Source organism: Delphinus delphis, chromosome 8 (genome assembly GCF_949987515.2).
Source record: "Delphinus delphis chromosome 8, mDelDel1.2, whole genome shotgun sequence".
In the NCBI taxonomy this organism is placed as follows: Eukaryota; Metazoa; Chordata; class Mammalia; order Artiodactyla; family Delphinidae; genus Delphinus; species Delphinus delphis.
The window spans coordinates 97,692,013-97,705,601 of record NC_082690.1 but is presented as its reverse complement, the minus strand read 5'-3'; the positions used below and the strand labels follow the sequence as shown (position 1 = coordinate 97,705,601).

At 42.3% G+C, this 13,589-nt stretch overlaps 1 protein-coding gene across 5 annotated transcripts in view; it reads left to right on the top strand.

Moving 5' to 3' along the window:
* The first annotated feature begins 232 nt into the window (after window positions 1–232).
* Window positions 233–13,589, top strand: part of CELF1 (CUGBP Elav-like family member 1) — a 71,936-nt gene continuing 58,579 nt past the window's right edge. For 2 of the 5 annotated variants that reach the window (XM_060018898.1, XM_060018893.1), the window contains exon 1: window positions 233–368. The gene's annotated coding sequence lies outside the window, so the exon portion shown is untranslated. Of the gene's footprint in view, window positions 369–485; window positions 538–13,589 lie in introns of those variants that run through there. The other 3 variants (XM_060018894.2, XM_060018895.2, XM_060018897.2) reach the window with 3 other exon arrangements.

The window sequence follows — 13,589 nt, the reverse complement described above, 5'->3', positions numbered from 1 at the left end:
GGGTTCCGCCCGAGGCCCCGGGGGCTCCTGCGGAGCTGCTTCTCCACTCCCCAGCCCGAGAGGGCGCTGCAGCGCCGGGCGCTCGACCCGCCCCTGAGCATTGCTCCGCTCAGATCGGCGCTGCCGGCCGCACCACGGTGGTACGTTCCCTCAAGCCGCCCTCCCCCTCCTTGTCGGCCCTCCCCGCCGGTGGTAGGTGCCGGAAGTGCCGCCATTTTGGGGTGTTCTGCTCGGGCGGCGGCAGCGGCGGCGGCGGCGGCGGGACGCGGAGGCTCCCCCGGGACTCGGCCTCAGCAGTGAGGAGGCGGCGGCGGCTGCGAAGGCGCAGGCAGCAGCTGAGGCAGCGGCGGGCTCAGGTGCAGCCGCTGGTGAGTGCGGCGGCCGCGGGATAACGGGCCGCGGGTGGGAGGGAGGGAGGGAGCGAGGGAGGGAAAGGGGCAGGAGGGAGGCGCCGCGGGGCGGGTCCGGTCCGGGCGGCCGCGGGTCACAGGGCCCTTTGGGCGCGCCCGTTCCTGGTTCCCCGCGCCTCGGAGGCAGGTCAGCGATCTCCTACCCGCGTCCCGCCGCGCCGGCCTGGCGCGTCCCCCCGCGCCCAGGGAGACCCGCCCTCCTCGTGGCCTTGCTCCTCTCTCCGCGCCCTTTGCCTTCATTCTCCGGGCTCTGAGGGCTCCGTTCTCTGCCCAGGGATAGCTCCGTCCTCCTTTTTCCGGCCGCCGTGCCAGACACAGGCTGCCTGCTCCGGACACCCCTTCCCTGCTCCTGTCGCCCCACGTGTTCTTGGTGCTTACCCTTGGGGGGGGGTCCCCAGGACCCCCGCCTCTGGAGGGCTGCGTTTCTCCTCAGGAGCTTCGAGAGCCCCCCTTTCCTCGTCCCACATCCGCTAGGGCCTTGGCTCGCCCTCCCCCCCACGTCAGGTGCTCACCAGTTATGGCCTAGTAGCGGGGCTGGATTCTCGCACCCGGGAACGCGGAGAGCACGGTGAGGAGCTTTTTTCGCTAAGGACCTGGTTTTGGATTTAAAGCCGCTGGTGTCTTGGTTGTGGTCCTCGGAGCAGGATGTTGTTTTAATTCTTTAAGACGGTTGCACTGGCTCTTAAGTAGCTTCTCCTTGGTTTAGGCTCATCCCTATAGTTGAGGGGAAGGTGGTGCGATTTTGGTCGGAGCCTGCTTTAGCAAAATGGAATCTTTTTCTCGCCAGTAAAGTTAATGCTGCAGTTTTATTACCTTCGAGGGAGAAGGCTGTGTAATAGTGTCCGATAGTGTGGAGTGCTTTATAATGTCTGCAGTGTAAGAGGTAACAGGTACCCGATGAATCCTTTATAGGAACTTCACCCTTAAGAAAGGTCTCTTCGCTTTCTTTGATTCTCTGTAGATCGAAGAGGTTTTAATTTCATTCTTTCACCTTTTCCACAAGTGTTGGGTTGGCCCTTTTCCACAAGTGTTGGGTTGGCTCTTTTCCACAAGTGTGGCATCTCTCAGAGTGGTACGCAGTTTTCAGTTTCTCCTTAAATTCTTGCTGAGGAAGAGTCGTCTCTGAGAACCACCAAGGGTTTTTTCTGTTTTAACATTAATGAGTCCACTTGGAAAATTATCCAGTTACCATAGCGTGCATAAACTATTGCTACAGGTCCCTCCCCTCCCCCCGTGTTTTTATATTCTTCTAGCTTTACTTACAGTATGTGGTTTCTAATCATGAGTTAGCCAGGATTGAAGAGTTGCTGTTAGGAAAGCGAAGCAGGAACTTTCAGCTGTTGTTTTAACCTGGAAGTTTATGGTTTCCCCAGCGGTTCTTTCGTCTTGACTGTCCACCACCTGTTTCCATTAAGAATGGCCCTTGGCCCAGAGCATAGGCCTCAACTTCTCTCCAACCATTCATTTTTGCCCACGGGGTTATTTTCTCCTCAGATGGTATCTAGACTTAAAATCCATTAGCTGGTGAGGCTAGATTAGCTGGTGAGATAGAATATCTTTTCCAACCACTTCACTTTTCAGATGAGGAAACTGAGGCTCCCAAGGTTATTTGCCCAAGATTATGTAGCAGGTGCACTTAAAACAGTTTCAACATAGGGTTTTTTTGTTTTTGTTTTTTTTTAATAGAATATCATGAAAAATAATGCAAATTGCCCTTTAAGATGTGATGGAATGGAAAGGGCCCCAGGCTTGGAGTTGAAGGCCTGAATTGTAATCCTTGGTCTGTTACTAGCTATAAAACTTTGACCAAGTCACTGTTTTGAGCCTCAGCTCATTCTCATCTGCAAAATGGAGGAAATCGTGTCTGTTTCACATGGTGCCAATTCAGCTTCAGTGCAGTAATGTGTGAAAGTGTCTGTAGTATAAGAGGTAGTGAAATTTTGAGCCAGAATGATTTATTTTTCTGAAGATTTCCAGTTATTTTTGTTATTACAGAAGTAACAGATTCATTATTAAAAATGCAGATAAGCCAGAAAAAAGAGAGAAACTCACCTTTAGTCCCACCACTCAGAGGTGATTGTTAATATTTGTGGTCTTTATCTTATTATCCTTTTTATATGCTGTAGAAATGTTTATTATTTTAACAAAATACGCTTATCCTAGTTACAGTTTTGTGATATGTTTTTAAGTTTAGTAGTAGGTGATAGGCATTGACAACCACATTTTAAATGATGCCCTGTGTTTAAGCTCCAGCACATATGAGTTAGGCCAGTGGATATTCCAGCATGGGAGCAGAGAATTTGCTGTTTTAAACATGCTGGGCTTGAAGAAGAGGAGAGGAAGGGCAGAGACCTAACGTTTATTGTACGTCTACTGTGTGATTTTTTTTTTTTTTTTTAAATATTTGGGCTCTGCTGCTAAACGTGGAGTGTGAGTCGTGAATTCCATGCCCCCTCCTGTGACTGCCACTGCAGCTTCTTTAACTTAATTTTCCTGTGAGGCCAGATGTAATAAGGAACTGGAAAGTTACAAGGTGGTGGTGGTGTGCCTTGGAAAGGGAAAGAGAAGAGCTGTCACCTGGAGGCCAGGGTGAAGAAGTTGGAGGAAGTAGGAGCATAGGCTCCTCTGCTCAAGGCTTTGGGTACTTCCAACAAATTGCTCTGTTTTCTGTAAACCAGTGAGTGAAGCTCACTGGATTTGGTGAAACTCTGTGTCCTCTGCCTTTTTTTTTTAACAGCTTTATTGAGATATAATTCACATACCATGCACTTCAACGGTTTTTGGTATATTGCATTATTAATTTTAAAAAATTGTGGTAAAATATATATAACAATTTTCTATTTTAACCATTTTTTAATATTTACATTTTTTAATGTAAAAAACACATAACCTAAAATTTAGCATCTTAATTATTTTTGAGTGTATAGTTTTGTAGCATTAAGTACATTCATATTAATGGGAAACAGATCTCCAGAACCTTTTCATCTTCTAAATCTGAAACTCTATACCCATTAAACAACTCTCATTTTCTCCTTCCTCCCACCCCAGCCTCTCATAACTACCATTCTACTTACTGCTTCTATGAATTTGACTACTTTCAGGTATGAGTGGATTCACAACAGTATTTGGCTTTTTGTGACTGGCTCATTTCACTTACTGTATCTTTAAGGTTCATCCATGTTGTAGCATGTGACAGGATTTCTTTCCTTTAAAAGGCTGAATAATATTCTATTGTATGTATATACCACATTTTGTTTATCCATTTATCTGTTGATGAACACAAGTTGTTTGTACCTTTTGACCATTGTGACTAGCGCTGCTATGAATATGGGTGTGCAGATATCTCTTTGAGACCCTTCTTTCAATTCTTCTTTCTTTTTTTTTAGTATTTATTTAATTAGGCTGCTCCAGGTCTTAGTTGTAGTGTGCGGATCTTTAGTTGCAGCATGCATATGGGATCTAGTTCCCTGACCAGGGATCGAACCCGGGCCCCTCTGCATTGGAAGCGTGGAGTCTTAACTGCTGGACCACCAAGGAAGTCCCCCTTCTTTCAGTTCTTTTGGATAATATTCAGAAGTGAATTGATGGATCATATGGTGGTTCTATTTTTAATTTTTTGAGGAACCTCCATACTGTTTTCCATAATGATCCTACTATTTCACAACACCACCAACAGTGCACAAGGATTCTAATATCTCCGCATCCTCACCAACATTCGTTTTGTTTGTTTCTTCTTCTGTTTTTTTTTTTGGCCGCGCCACGTGACATGCAGGATCTTTGTTCCCCAACCAGGGATCAAACCCATACCCCCTGCAGTGGAAACTCGGAGTCCTAACCACTGGACTGCCATGGAATTCCCTTTTCTTCTTCTTTAATAGTAACGGTCCTAATGGGTGTGAGGTGATCTCTCGTGGTTTTGATCTGCATTTCTCTGACTAACGATGTTGAACATTTTTTCATATGCTTGATGGCCATTTGTATGTCAGCTTTGCAGAAATGCCTATAGAAGTCTTTTGCCCATTTTTAATTTTTTTTTGGGGGGGGCTGCATTGGGTCTTTGCTGCTGTGCACCGGCTTTCTCTAGTTGCGGTGAGCGGGGGCTACTCTTTGTTGCAGTGCGCGGGCTTCTCATTGCGGTGGCTTCTCTTGTTGCGGAGCATGGCCTCTAGGTGTACGGGCTTCAGTAATTGTGGTACGTGGGCTCAGTAGTTGTGGCTTGCAGGCTCTAGAGCACAGGCTCAGTAGTTGTGGCGCATGAGCTTAGTTGCTCAGCGGCATGTGGAATCTTCCTGGACCAGGGCTCGAACCTGTGACCCCTGCATTGGCAGGCGGATTCTTAGCACCACCAGGGAAGCCCCCTTTGCCCATTTTTAAAAATCAGATTTTTGTTGTTGTCGTTCTTGTGAGTTGTGGTACTTTAAATATTCTGAATATTAACCCCTTAATAGATATATATGATTTACACATAGTTTCTCCCATGCCATTTCACTCTGTTGTGTCCTTTGATGTACAGAATTTTAAGTTTGATGGAGTCTCCTTTGTCTGTTTTTGCTTTTGGTGCCTTATCCAAGAAACCACTGCTTAGTCCAGTGCCCTGAAGCTTATACTCTGTTAAGCTTCTAGGAGTTTTATAGTTTTAGGTTAAGGTCATTTTAACCCTTTTTATTGTTTGTTTGTTTGGCTGTGCCATGCTGCTTGGCTTGCAGGATCTCAGTTCCCCCAACCAGGGATTGAACCCGGGCCACGACAGTGAAAGCCTGGAATCCTAACCACGAGGCCACCAAGGAACTCCCCCATTTTAACCATTTTTAAGAGTACAAAGAAAAAAAAAAGTACAATTCAGTGTCATTAAGTATGTTCACAGTGTTGTGTAGTCATCACCACTCCTCTGTTTGGAAAATTGAAGTTTTCTTCACCCCAAACAGAAACTCTGTAACCATTAAGTAATAACCATCCATTGCTCCCTCCTCCTAGCCCCTGGTAACCTCTGGTCTGCTGTCTGTCCCTGTGAATTTGCCTATTCTGGATATTTCATGTAATTGGAATCATATTTGTCCTTTTGTGTCTGGCGTATTTCACTTAGTGAAAAACTTAGTGTTTTCAAGGTTTGTCCACGTGTGGCACGTATCAGGACTTCGTTCCTTTCTGTGGTTGAATTTCTCTCCTTATTGAGGTCAGGGATGACTCTTTCATCTTGGTATCTTGCCCTCTCTTGGTGCTCCATAAAGGCTCTTGAATTGGTTTAGAATTCATGCTCTTCATGTGGATTGCCAATTACTGGGGGATGTCCACTGAGATGCTCAAATCTCTGGAAAAATTCAAACGTATCAGTGTGCTTCAAAGTATGTAACAGGGCTTCCCTGGTGGCGCAGTGGTTGAAAGTCTGCCTGCTGATGCAGGGGACGCGGGTTCGTGCCCTGGTCTGGGAAGATCCCACATGCCGCGGAGTGGCTAGGCCCGTGAGCCATGGCCGCTGAGCCTGCGTGTCCGGAGCCTGTGCTCCGCAACGGGATAGGCCACAACAGTGAGAGGCCCACATACCGCAAAAAAAAAAAAAAAAAAAAAAAAGTATGTAACAGTAACGCAGATCACGGTTAACAGCATCATTTCTAATTTCTAATCTAATGATAATTTCTAGTCATTTTCAAAATACAGATTATGTACGGAAGAAGTGTCACATAAAGAGAAGGTATAGGCAAGTTTCTGCTTTTGCTGTATAATAATATATGAGTATTATACAGCTTTTGCTGTATAATTAATATATTTTTTGTTAGAGGGGTGGAATGATATCCAGGTATTCCATATTGTATAAAGTTTATAAACCTGGCATTTAATGGCCTGCTTAGAATTAATAACGAATACTTTGAGGGTAAGAGCATTTTGAAGGTTATCATAAGCCTCCCAGTTTGTTTCAGTATATTCAGAGTATTCTCATGCATGAAAGGCTTTCTTCTCTTTTTTTTTTAATAAATTTATTTATTTTATTTATTTACTTTTGGCTGTGTTGGGCCTTTGTTGCTGCACGTGGGTTTTCTCTAGTTGGGGCGAGCGGAGGCTACTCTTCATTGTGGTGCGTGGGCTTCTCTTGGGGAGCACGGGCTCTAGGCACGTGGGCTTTAGTAGTTGCAGCACATGGGCTCAGTAGTTGTGGTGCACAGGCTCAGTAGTTGTGGCACATAGGCCTAGTTGCTTCGGGCATGTGGGATCTTCCCGGACCAGGGATTGAACCTGTGTCCCCTGCATTGGCAGGCAGATTCTCAACTACTGCGCCACCAGGGAAGCCCCTCAAGGCTATCTTCTTAAGGTGAGCTTTTACTTAATTTTTTGGAGGTTCATAACTGATTTTGAGCTGCTTGATTGTCTACTTTTCTTCTCTTTGCTTTTTGGACCTAGCCTCCAACTCCCATTTTCCTCCTCCCCAGTAAGTAATAAAGGGAGTTTAATATTAATCCTTGGGACATGGGATGAACGGAAAGTTTTATTTGGTTAACCCTTTTGTCCCAAACAAGTATAGTAAATTCCCTACATACGAACGAGTTCCATTCTGAGAGCGTATTCGTAAGTCCAGTCTGGTCGTAAGTCTAACAAAGTTACCCTAGGTACCCAGCTAACACAATCGGCTATACAGTACTGTACTGTAATAGGTTTATAATACTTTTCACACAATGCATAAAAAACAAACACAAAGAACATTTTTAATCTTTCAGTACAGCACCTTGAAGAGTACAGTGGTAGAGTACAACAGCTGGCATACAGGGGCACGTTTGCATCTTTGAAAGTTCGCAACTTGAAGGTTCGTACGTAGGGGACTTACTGTATTACAGGCCTCACAGTACTTAGCACATGGGATTTTATTTTAGTGTTAGGGAGGATTTATATACCTCTCTTTCTTTCTTTTTTTTTTGCTACGTTGGGTTTTCGTTGCTGCATGCAGGCTTTCTCTAGTTGCGGCGAGTGGGAGCTACTCTTTGTTGCGGTTGCATGGGCTTCTCGTGGTGAGGTGGTTTCTCTCATTGTGGCGCGCAGGCTTCAGTAGTTGTGGTACACAGGTGTAGTTGCTCCGCGGCATGTGAGATCTTCCTGGATCAGGGATCGAACCCGTGTCCCCTGCATTAGCAGGCGGATTCTTAACCACTGCGCCACCAGGGAAGTCCCTGTATACCTCTTTTTCAAACAACGTGAACCATTCTTTTGTCCAGAATTATTCCTTGGTTCTTGATTATTTTTGGTAATTAAAAGTAGAATGTATCATGGAAGTTCAAGTATTGCACTATACTTTTTTTTTTTTTTTTTTTTTTTTTTTGCGGTACGCGGGCCTCTCACTGTTGTGGCCTCTCCCGTTGCAGAGCACAGACTCCGGACACGCAGGCTCAGCGGCCACGGCTCACGGGCCTAGCCACGAACCCGCGTTCCCTGCATCGGCAGGCAGACTCTCAACCACTGCGCCACCAGGGAAGCCCCTCACTATACGTCTGAAACAAGAATTAACTTTCTATGTAGGCTTTCTGAGTGGAACTTACACAGATTCTGCTAGTTGGTTGCTATTAATATAATCCTGTATTTACCTGCACACTGTGCTGTGGCATTCTGAAATGGTCAAAGAGCAAGTAAAATAGAAACAAGAAAAATTTTTATGCTAATTTTTTTATTGATTCACAAAATTATATAAGTTTCAGGTGTACGACATAGTGGTTCACAATTTTTTAAAGGTTATACCCCATTTATAGTTATTATTAAATATTGGGTATATTCCAAAACAAGAAATTTTGAACAAAACCTACAGAATTAGTCTTCCCATAATTGAGAGTTGATTCTAGGATTTTCGAGTTCTTAAAATTGTTTTGAAACCTGTGGTTTGAAAGAATGATGTGACTTGACTGGGGTTTATAGGCATTGCTTGGGAGGGTAAGTTTGACAGCTCCAACCTTTGGTCTTAAAAATTGGTAATATCACTGAGTGACCTTAACATTTCTGAGTCTTTTTTCCCATCTTTAAAATGGAGATAACCAACTTGGAATGTAATGTGAGAATTAATTGAGATAACTTAAGCTAGGCACTGAATGGTGCCAGGCACAGTGTTGATAATGCTATTTCCTTTTTTCATCCGTAAAAATGGGCCTGCTACTTATCTCTTGGGTCAGTAATGCAGTTCAACCAAATCAGAGACACTGTTAAAATGAGTAGCAGTGCCATACATAGTAGCTACTGTCAGTGTTCCTTTCCTTTCCCCTTTTAGGTGTATTTTGTTTTGCATTTTCCTTTGTCCATTGTGGCTTAGGGATAAGATTGTTTCCTGAAGTCCAGTTCGTGCATCTGAATTGTTTTGCTATGAAGAGTGTCCTTTCCCATAGAACCTTTAAGCTCGTTGATCCCTGTGGAATGCTCAGGTAATGTGGTTTCCTAGATTTCATCTTCACTGTCTACACTTCACGTGGGAGTTTGTTGATAGGGAGTCTTCGATGTTCATAGGAAACTGAAAAATACAGATGAATGTATTATTGGATTTGCTGTAGGGATACCTAGGTCTCTTCCTAGTTATAGGTAACTAGTTTTAGGCTTGGAGAGAGGGTGGGCTCTAATATTTAGAGTTGTAATGTAGATGAAAGAGTTAATCAGTTTTAGCTATTTGCTTTGTAAACTATATTGTATCAAGAATCTTTATCTGAGCTTTGTAATTTGATAAAGACAGTTTTCTTGATGAGATCTTTGTAATTGTAACTTGTCCTTGTCATGAAATTGGCTTTAGAATCTCCTTGAAGTACTGGTTTCCTTACAGAATTAATCAGCATAGCTGTTCTGTAGGGTTCTTTTTGTTTTGGTTTGGTTTCTTTTGGCCTCACCACGCAGCTTGCGGGATATTAGCTCCCCAGCCAGGGTTCGAACCGGGCCCGCTGCAGTGAAAGCGCCAAGTCTTAACCACTGGACCGCCAGGGAATTCCTGTGTTCTGTAGTTACTTTTTTAACCTCTGCTATGCTATGGAAGCCACGAGCATAAATTTGTTTATTTTTAACTTCTTTGAGTTCCAGACCTGTAAAAAATTTCAAGAATGTTTTATATTCATCATAAACTGCACATTGACTTATTAACACATTCTTTCTGCTAAGGAAATCTTTAATTCTTCTAAAAACGTTATCTCACAGGCTAGAAGGATAAATACCAAAATTTTCTCTGAGCATTGGGGCATGAGCAACTTTTTTTTCTTCATACTTGCCATTGTTTTTAAATTTTTATACAGAGAACATGAAATTCATAAAAATTACATTAAAATTAGACTTTGTGCTCAAGAGATAAGAAAGCCTAGTTAGGGGAGACTGAGTATAAAATATCTTAATAAATGATTTAAAGCATTTTAACTCTTAGAGCTTTGTGAAGTTCTGATGTGACCCTCAGTCAGCCAACCTTTTCCCCGCTTTACAAGAAATGGACTCACTTTCAGAACAGCTTATGGATTGTAACGTTTTGATTTTTCTTTTCCTCCACTTAGAAAATTTGGCAGCAAATATGAAGAGGAATGGTGAGTTCTGGTTTAGAGGCTGCAGTGAGATCTCACTTAATTGATTTTAATATGCTACTTTGGGGATGTGTTCATAGGTTAGGAGTGTAGCTTTAGAAAGAACTGTTCACTAACTTTATGACCTCCATAGCTATGTTCAGCTTTGACAATGGAGTTAAAATCACTCCCGCCCCCCCCCCCGCCCCCCCTCCCCCGCCATGTTGAAACTCCACTGAAATTATGTTCCCAAATTGGGAAACGTCTTTAGTTTGGGGATTATACAAAATGAAGATTTTTGGTTCTAAAGCCGTTTAATTTTATAGTGTTATACTTTTAATTTTGATAGGTCAGTAGTTTTCATTTACATAACATTGCTACTTTTTAGCAAAGGAATCACTAAATTAGAAACTGTCACCACTTTCTCATTGTTCTTTTTACCTTTTTGTTTCCTGTGAGATTGAAGCAAGCTCTTGCAGAGTCTGTGGGAATGTGTGATATTTTGGTGATAATGTGGGGTAACTAATTGTCTACTGTGAGTAGACTGTCTTTTTTAACCCAGTATTATTTGGACATCTGTTCAGTTTTTGCTAGTTTCTGTTTTGTACAGATAATTTACTGTAGGCTTTTCCCAGTTTTTTTGTGCTTGTAGCTTTTGTGTGTGGGAAACATTCTTTTCTGCTCCAGTCCGGCCCCCCCCCCCCCCCCCCGCCCGCCACCTACTATTACATAGTTTAGCTGGTGTTTCTCTCTTGCATGAGTTGTCTGCATGATGTTGCTAACTTAACCATGCTAGGTTGGGTAGGATATTACCAGGGAGAAACACCTTTGCTGTCCCTGCTGGCTGCCTGCCTGATTCGAAACGCTGCTGTCTGATCAAGAGTCTTAGGGGGTCCAGGGAGTGAAAGGAAGTCAGAGTGGTGGTGACAAGCACCTTGAAAATGTATGACTGACATTCATCAGCGAGCTGGTTATTCTTGCACATTGAACAGTACTGCTTTGTGGTTATATAGTCATTTTACACCTTATAGCAGGCTTCCAACTAGGATATTTCACTGGAAGCTGTTTATGTGGTAAAAAGACTATGTATTCCTTAGGTCCATAATTCTTAGATTTATGGCCAGAGCAAGAGGAGCAGGCATTGCATTTTGTGTTCTTCAGCCCTTCCCTGCTCATGGTTCAATTTCTGTTTGTCATTTAGTGCCTAGCTAATCTTTGTCATGAAGCTTTTCATGTCCATTCATTCTAATACTGTATCATAGGATGTTATTTAGTGTTAAGATTTTTTTTTCATTTCAGTGAGATTTTAAGGTTTTCTTGAGGGTGGAGATTGCCTTATTGCTTATTTAGTGTATTATATATCTTTTAAGGAGTCAGGCATGCAGTCCCTACCCTAATTATACTCTGTGATCTAGCCCTTCTTGTAACAGTTCAGTGGGCCATGGCCCAAGCTGGGCACATCAGTTTCTTCTAGGTATTTGAGATTGGAACTGAGAATCGTGTCTTTAGGGAACAAACAGATCACCTCTATTCAGAGAACTTGAAACATACAGACTCAGATCCTGGGGCGCAGCCAAGTTCAGGCTTAATACATGTGGAAGCAGTGAAGGTCAGTCTGCAGGGAGGGAGAATTAAGTACATTTATCCAGGAAGAAGCATTGATGAGAAATGTAGCTCTGGAGAGAGAGGCAGACTAGAAGCACATGCAGAATAGAAGCCTGGGTGCAGAAAGGCTTTGCAGGTGTGGCCCTGTTGTACTTTCTGCCTTTGGGTTCCATGAGATACTCCAGTATCTTTTCAATTAATGCCATTTTTTTTTTTTTTTTTTTGCTTAAGCTAGTTTGGAGGAAGTTCTCTTAATTAAAACCAAAAGAGCTTTTAATAAAATGCTTAGTGCAGAACTCTGCCCAACATTTCTTAAATTGATTTGAATTTTAGAACAGTCAAGCCTGGGATCATGGCTCTTTGGAAGATTGCCCTTTTCCCCCAGCAGCCTCCTCACCCTCAGGCTTAGGCTGCTTGGGGTTTTGGCTTCTCCATCTGTAGTGTAGACATTCATCTGTGTTCTCCCTTTTGGTGCACAGAGTGCTTCTCTCTGGTGCTTTGCCAGCTCAAGAATGAGGGTTGGGTTTTTTTAAAAACAAGTTTCTAATGATTATCTGTGTACAACTAGTTATTTTTAGGCATGTAAGACTGATAATAAAGTAATAATACTATTTCAGGTAGGAAATTTAAAGCGAGCCATCATTTATAAAGAATTTTGTGAGGCATGTGAATTAGGTCCTTTCTTCATTTCTAAAGTAGCACATTTGCTTGTTTCCTGATTGTTTCCTCTTAAAAAAAAGTTGATGGACTTGAGTGGAACACAATAATGTGGGTTGAACGGCAGTTGAGACTTTAAACAAAGGGTAATGGTGAATGGCTGTGTGCCCAGTTGATGGAGTCTGTCTGGTCTCAGCTCAGTTAGTAACTTCATGAATGATCTGTAATAGGAGCATCACAGTGGTGTTTTTCTCTTTGAGAAGTGTTAATGAGGGAGAGAGGGAAGCTCTGAGAAGGACAGTTTAATGCTTCTAATTTGATTTTTTTTCTTCTTGTGATCATTTGGTTTCTGTTAAGTTGAAAGACTGTATTCCAGAGAAATGTAAAATTTCTCTGTAATATTAAAACAGGAATTAAAAAGAAATGTGGATTTGTATACTACTAGGAAGGAATAGATTTGCAGGGTAGAAAAAGCTGGAAGTCGTTATTTTACATGGGAGGTCAAATTGTTGAGAAAATAAACCTAAACAATGTTATGCCTTTGTACTGTACTGTAGTGTGTGTATAGTATTGACCCAAGGGCTGTTCATGGAAGAAGTTATATGTTTTTACAGTCCACAGTGTTTACTGGTATGGCGCCCTTGCACAAAGTAAGTGATAAATATTTGTTGAGTACTATATGTTGAGTGGCACTTAATTTTTTGTTTTGAGACAGTTCAGTACTAAGGACTAGGAATAGGAAGAAAACTTTTAAAGTCGAAATTCTGTGAATCCATTTCTTCAAATCATTGTCTTTTGAAAATAATCAGTACTTTAAAGCTCCAAGGAGTTTTCTGGGGAATAAAATGTAAGCAGCTTTCCATTCAAAGACATTAAGTTGGCTAAGATTTGTACTGTAAAAGCCTTCATGTATCTTAAAACCTCATATTGTATATTGCCTGGACAAAATCAGAAGGCTCCTAGACAACCCTGATTCTGGCTCTGTTTTCTGTAGCTCCAGAAAATAAGAAAAGGAGAATCTGATACTACTGGCAGTCTATGCTCTCTTGCTTTTCTGGGCCAAGACATGCATTTAAAAATAAAATCAAGGAAATTGTAAACCAGTAGTAAAAACAAATAAAGCACCCAAGAGTTTGCCTCTTCTCATGTCCTGTGCCCTGAGTCTCTTAGATTGTCTAATATTAAACTAAAGTGACAAAACTATGCTCGGGGCTTGTCCTCTGCACTTCCTATTTAAAGTTTATGGGAAATAATCATGAAAAGACACCATATTTATTATATCATTATGATTTTTATCATATGCCGTTTTTGTTTAATAGCGTCTGCATGCATTTACAAGTCCAATTTTTTTTTTTTTTAAGCTTGCAAACTTCTTTACTGAACTAATTTGGGTTATAGATTGTGGTGATGGGATTGGAAAACTACT